Here is a 7,154-nt window from a genome sequence, read left to right as displayed (position 1 = left end):
TATTTTTTCCAATTAAAATTAATTATATTTTTCACATTTTTTCTTATTTCCACAGGTATGCTGACGACACCCAGCTCTATTTCTTTGGACCCCTCCACTGTCTCTGATTTGTCACATTGCTTTTCTGACATTTAATATTGAATGAGCAGAAATTTCCTCCAACTAAAACTGAAGCCATTATCTTTGGTTCCTGACACAAACTGCAATCCCTGGCCACCATTTCCATCCCTAGCAATTTTTGTTTTATTCATTCATGAGATGTGGGCATCGCTGGCTAGGCCAGCACTTATTGGCCATCCCTAATTGCCCTTGAGAAGGTGGTGGTGAGCTGCCTTCTTGAAATGCTTCAGTCTAATTGTCTCAAGCTCAGCCAGATGGTTCACAGCCTTTGTGTTTGACCCCAAGGTGTTCTTCCTTCCATGACATCCTCCATCACTATAACTGCCTACATTTATCTCTGTAACATCACCTGACTTCAACCCTGCCTCAAGTCATCTACTGTTGAATCCCTCATTCATATCTTTGTTATTTATAGACATGCCTTTTCTAATGATCTCCTGGCTGGCCTCCCATCTCCCACTCTACATAAACTTGTGCTCATACAAAAACTCTGCTGCCTGTACCTTAACTCATTCCAAGTCTCATTTACCCATCAGCTGTGCTTGCTGACCTACACTGGCTCCTGGTCTGACAACACCTCATTTTAAAATTTTCATCCTTGTTTTCAAATCCTTGCATGGCCTCTGCCCTCCCTATCTCTGTAACCCCTTCCAGCCCAACAAGCCTTTGAGATCTTTGCAGTCCTACAATGGCCTCTTGCACATCCCCAATTAATCATTCCACCACCAGCAGCAGTGCTTTCAGATGCCTTGACCCGAAGCTCTGGAATTCCTTTCTTAAACCATTCCAACCATCTACCTCTCTCCTGCTTTAAGATACTCCTTAAAACATATCTGTTTGACCAAGCTTTGGTCATTGGTACTGATATCTCATTCTGTGGCTTGGTGTCAATTCAAGAATGCTTTCATTGGTATGACTCTTATAAAGCACCTTGGGATGTTTTGCCATGTTAAAGGTGCTACATAAATGCAAATTGTTATTCAAACAATGAATGCAGATGACATCATTGGGATACTGCCTTAAAGGAGTGGTTGGTGCTGACTGTTTCATGTATAAGGACGGCAGTGCTTCAGTGGTGTCTTCTCTGTGAGAGGATTCGTTGCACTGGGTAGAAATGATAGCCTACAGTCAGCTTTCCTCATGGCACAGTCATGACTATGGCAAGCTAGGTAGCACACTTAGTGGCCAGAATTTTTCCCTCGTTGGGCGGGCTCGGCGGGAACGGTCAGGAAGCTGACCACCGCCCGTGATCGGCTACACACTGCGATTTCACGCAAGTGGGCCAATTAAGGTCCACCCTGTGTGAATCGCAAATGGTAGCACTCAGTGCTAACTGTCCGGCCGGGAGGAGGAGGGAGAGCGGGCCTGGCGTGCAGTTCGCGCATGCACGCAAAAGAGCGCTTCAATCTCCCTGAGGCACAGAGCTGCCTGAGGGAGATTGAAGCACTTTTTGACAAGAATAACAGACAGTAAAAATATTTTAAAAACATGCCCCAGCTCATGTGACTGTCACATGAGCTGGGACATATTCTTAATTCAAAAATAAAGGTTTTAGTTAATGTTTATTTGTTTTAGGAAATCTCATCCCACTTGTGGATGAGGTTTCCTAAAAAATGTAAAGGCCGCTTGTCCTTTTTGCCTGCCTGTCAACCATAAGGTTGGATGGGCAGCGTTAATTTGATTTTAATTAGCTTGTTAATGGCTTTAATAGGCCTTTCAATTATCAGCAGGCACGCAGCCGACTCTGGCACGCGTCTGCCAAACGAAATATCGCGTGAGTGCGTGATGACATCAGGACGCACGCCCGACATCATTGCACGTCATATTACGCTCGGGTGTGTCAGGCATGCGCCTGCATGCCAAACATAAAATTCTGCCCAGTAAGATTGTATTTTCAAAGCCCAAACCTCCCCCTTTTCACCTCGAACAAAAGATACAAACATCCCTCTTTTCCTAGTGAATAAAAAACTTATTTGTATGCATGGTCCTGTGTGACTGAGTTACACACTGGACACCCATGAGTCTCATGCATTAACAACTGTTTGTTCTACTAGTCAGTCACTGCACATTCATTTCACACATAATCTTTAAACCGTGCAGGTGTCTTAATGGAACGTATGCACGTTGACATTGGCTGTTCTTCTGGTTGATGTTCCTTGTCCGGAGAGCATCGATGCCATCGTCCTTGTTGCCTTGGTGACTGTTGTTGTTCCATTGCGATTGTTAGGGACTCGTGGACCTCTGGGATTCATGATTGTTCTGTACTCAGTACAGCTGTTGCAATCCCTTCTCCCTGATCGGCCGATTGCGGTGAAGGAGCAGCTTCACTAGTTGAGTGTATATGCCTGCGGTTGCGCCTGTATATCTGTTTGAGTTTTTTAGCTCCCGCTTTGAGTTGCCAACTATGGAATTGTGGGTACCTCCTGGTACCTTTGTGTTGTCTCTGAAATTTGTTTGGTCAGATTTCAGTTTATCAGGTGTTTTCAAACGTATAGATTCAGCTGGAATCTTGCCCTTCAACTCTTCCAGTTCAACTCTGATGTGAATCTTTTCCTGTAGAACATTTCCCTTTGGCTTGTGCATTTCATTGTACTGGCGTGGTCAGCAACTTGTGGTTTACTTGAATATTGTCTCCCACTCTCTGGGGTCTTCTGTCTCCATTGCTCTGGAGTCTTTGGTTTCCCTCTCTCTGAAGTCTTTTGCCACCCTTTCTCTGAGGTCTTTTGTTGCCCATTCTCAGTTGGTGCATTCAGGGTTACAAGCCCAAGCTTTAGACTTGCTCCAGCTGAGATGAATGGCTGTTGTGTCCCATCTATGATCTGTAAGTTTAAATCTTCCTTCTTGCTATTGCGTGGGCTGTTGGACTAATTTGTCCTCTTGGTATGAGTATCGTGCTATCATATAGCCTCAATCTTACTTCCGAGGGCTTAATTTTTGGATCGCCATGCTTCACACAGATCTACGAAGATAATTGTTGCATGACACACCAGTGTCTATTTGGCATTTCTTGTTTGTCTGTTACTCTCCCTCTGCGGCCATCATGCTAACAGTCACAAACCAACTCGTATCATATCTCCCCTGTGCCCATCTGTATGAGCTTCTGTTGCTTCCTTCTGTCCAAGCACTTGTGTGTGAGATGATTCTGCTTCTTGCAGTTAAAACACTGCTTTCCACATGCCAGACAATCCTTCTTTTCCTGTGCATGGTGTCCTCTGCAGTATTTGCATCCTGCCCTTTGTCAGCATTTGTTCCACTCTTTCGGCTTGGACTGTCTCTCACCGTAATGTATCTCCTGGTCTGCTAAGCCATACATATGCTCTAGCTGATGTTTCACAACTTCTGCATTTCAACACGCGTCTATTGCTTTTATTAGCGTCAGTTTCTGATCTTTCAGTAGATGTGCGCTCACCGAGGGGTCTCTCATGCCTAAGGCCAATCTATCTTTAATCAGATCACCTTTTAGCTGTCCAAATTCACATGATTCTGCAAGCTGCATTACTGCCGTCATGTACCATTCAATGGTCTCGTTTTCACTTTGAACTCCAGTGTTGAATACATAACGTTCATATGTAACATTCACCTGGGGTTCAAAATGTGCATTCAAGGCGTTCAAAATCTTTGTTGTCTTTTTGCTGTTAGATTTAGAGTGGTAGCAGTCCTTCCCCAGCAGTGTTAAAAGTGTGGCTACTCTTATCGGCTCAGGCTTGTTAATTATGTTTGTTGCAATCTCATAGTTTTGCAATTGTAAGTGGAAAAACTGCCAGTTTTGCCATGCATTACTTTTCAATTCAACTGGAGATGGGATTGGAAAATTTACTGCAGCCATTTTACTCACTCAGTAATTTACTTGCAGCTTTTGTCTGTGTTTCCTTTGTCATTTTACTGCAGGCCGGTGCTTTTTCTTTGTCCTATGTTTGGTAGCTTTCTGCAGATTTGAACCTTTCTTGTATGCCTTTCTTAGCTCAGTCTTCTCTGTATCCAGGATCTTACTTGCAGCTTTTACTTTTGACCTTTTTTCAGCAGTTTTTTTTTGTGGATTTGAACCTTTCTGTGTTTCTGGTTCTCAGTGTCTTCTCTGCATCATTTGTAGGGTTCAAAAATCTATTTTTTCTTCACTTTCTGACACCATGTTTCATGTATAAGGACAGAAGTACTTCAGTAGTGCTTTCTTTCTGAGGGGCTTTATTGAACTGGGTAGAAATGGCAGTCTACAGTCAGCTTGCCTCATGACAGAATCACATAACTATGGCAAGCTAGGTAGTACACTTAGTAAGATTGCATTTTCAAAACCTAAACACTGACTGTAAGAGATTAGCAGATAAGAGTCAGTCACTTAAGGACAATTCAGCATCAATAGTGTTTCCAGCCACCACACATAGTTGGATTTAGTAACCTTTGTAAGCCAAGCCATTGCTCCCATTCCAATCATCAACATGGATCGGCTCATTTGGAAAGGCGACAGGATCACTTGTGTAAGACATCGGGGTGAACTGCCACGCTGCTATAATGGAAGTTATCGTCTGAGGTTGAACCTGAGGTACTTTGTTAGTGCAGAGTGGAGGGAACTTTACCATGCTTGGTGCTGCCATTGGATACCCAAAATGGAAAGTGTTCCACTGCTGAACAATAACATCTCTCATTTACACATTTCAATGCAGTCTCGGAAAGTAGCTATAAGAACTTTCAACAGTCCCAAAGATTTCCTGACAATGGGGCAGCCTGACAAAGACAGTGTTTAATGGCATATTTACCTAGTAAAATAGTTGAAATGATTGACAGAGGGATTTGCTATGGTCCACAATGTATGTTACAATTTTACAGCCATTTACATAATGGTATGATTTTCCGAACTTTTAATTGTAAATGGAGAGATAAAAGAAAGCTTACAATTCCCTGATCACTACACCAATCAGTTAAGGCTGATCTCACAAATCATGCAATTGCACAGAACTGTCAAAAATGCAGACTTCCCTGATAGATATTTTGGTTTGTAAAACTACTAATAGGACTACTAATGAGTCAACATTTTGTTTCGCTTGTAAACAGCATTTTTTCATTCCAGAAAAAATATGCAGAATACATATAGTGATGCAAGACAGTTGGTACAATCAATCTGACTTTAGTATGCATACTACAGATATTTCCCATTTAAAGTGCGTTCTGACAAGGCATTTTCATTTTAGTGCGGCTTGAAGAATAGAGAACTTACCCAAATAGTGTTGTTGCAATTAACTGCATGTTTGCTTTAGCATGGTGACTGCGCATGCGAACATTGTTGTTAAGTTTTCACTGTTCATGTGCCAAGAAATGGGTTGGCAAGTAAGCACTGAGCATGCGTCAAGAAGCACGCCAAGACTGCCAAAATTGAGGTTTGGAAGATGGCTCATGGCTCCACTGTGTTGCCGAGCAGCCTTCAGACACCAGTTCCAGCCCCAACACCTAGAGCAGGTCCATAAACATGGCAATTACCCACCATGTATCCATTGGACCCTCAGCCAGGCTCCAGCCTCCTGCTGACCTCTCAACCTTCAACCAGGACACCGTCTCCAGGTTTTCCCCCTGGACAAAGGCCTTAACCTCAGCATGGTGCAGGTACTCAAGGAAGCTGCTCAGGCCGATGTTCGCCACCATGTTTCATTGCGAGTTCTGCAGTCAGATGTTAGTTCAGTTCCATGGCTCAAAAAAATGCTCCTGGATCAGATAAGAAGATTTCTGGCAGTTTCCTTTGTGCTGTGTTGTTTCATATTGTGCCTGATGTGGTTGCAATGAGCAGTGAGGAAGGCAGTGGGTAGCACTCTGTCTGGGGCAGCACTCTGTCTGGGGCAGAAACACAAAGCAACCATTTTACATGTATTCCTACGGCTTTTTTTTTGTTTTATTGTGCTTTTGTTTTACACATTGCTTTTTGGGAGTACATTAGTCAAACGATAGCTGTCTTATAAGAATAAAGAACACGCATTCACCCTGGTGGGTCACAAACTCAAAAGCAAAATTTCTCTCTGCAACCTGCTCTTGAACCCAGAGCAGAGGTACCACTCCATTCACATTCTGCTGCTGGGCTAACTTTTTGGCGTGTGTCTTTATTTTTTAAAATCTTCTTTTCCTGATCCACAGAGATTAAGAAAGTTTGTCAACACAAATGTGTTAGTGATCTTCTGAATAGTCAGACATAGCTAATAAGTTGGCTATGGTTTGCAATCTGTGAGAAACAACTGCCCACCCCACATTTCAATCACTTGTTGGCTGCCAATGGGTGGGTGAATAGTCTGGTGAATTTACTCCCTCTCAGACATGCTTCTTTTTATGTACAAATATTTTGTGGAAAAATAGCTGAAGAGTTTTGAAACTTAGGACTCACTTTTGTAGTGGTGTTGATACCTGGGTGGAGTGGAAATCAAGGAAATCACAGGTTAAGCAAACCATGCCTTCCATTGCCTTTTACATGTAGTAGGCAGTCTCACTATTGGGTTCTCCAGAACAAGGTTTTGGCAGACTCTTTTTGGTCTCTTTTCATTGGCAAGGTGCACCTTTACATCTCAAGATGTCTCTTTTTCTTTGTTTAGTCACAATACTGTCCGGAAAAAAGTGATTTTACCAAGGAAAATCCAGGCCAACATCTCTCTTATGAGATAACGAATTCAGAAGGGGACAGCTCCAAGAACCCGTAAGGAAGCAGATATCAGAATTACCTTTGTCCCCTCTAGTCTGATATTTTGTAAGTTCTGGTTAATAGGGTAAATGCTTAAAGAAATAAAATAGAAAGATCATCTAGGATCCAGGTTGACTTGTTTCAGTCCTTAACCATAAGGGCAGAAGTTGGTGATTGTCCAATGAAGAAGTGAATGGGTCTCTTTATAGATAATGCCAACTTAAGAATATGCTTTGGTGAAAGTAGATCCCAGTACAGTCGTGTTGAAAATATGTATCTCATTGTTTAGGTATCATTGAGGATGCAGACATGCACACAAATGGCTTCACCAATAGATTAAGAAAGCTAATGTTCTACTATAATGCTATGAAGCATCTGCAAATGT

Source organism: Cetorhinus maximus, chromosome 1 (assembly GCF_964194155.1).
Source record: "Cetorhinus maximus chromosome 1, sCetMax3.hap1.1, whole genome shotgun sequence".
In the NCBI taxonomy this organism is placed as follows: domain Eukaryota; kingdom Metazoa; phylum Chordata; class Chondrichthyes; order Lamniformes; family Cetorhinidae; genus Cetorhinus; species Cetorhinus maximus.
The sequence above is the reverse complement of the archived record's forward strand: the minus strand, read 5'-3'. Positions refer to the sequence as shown.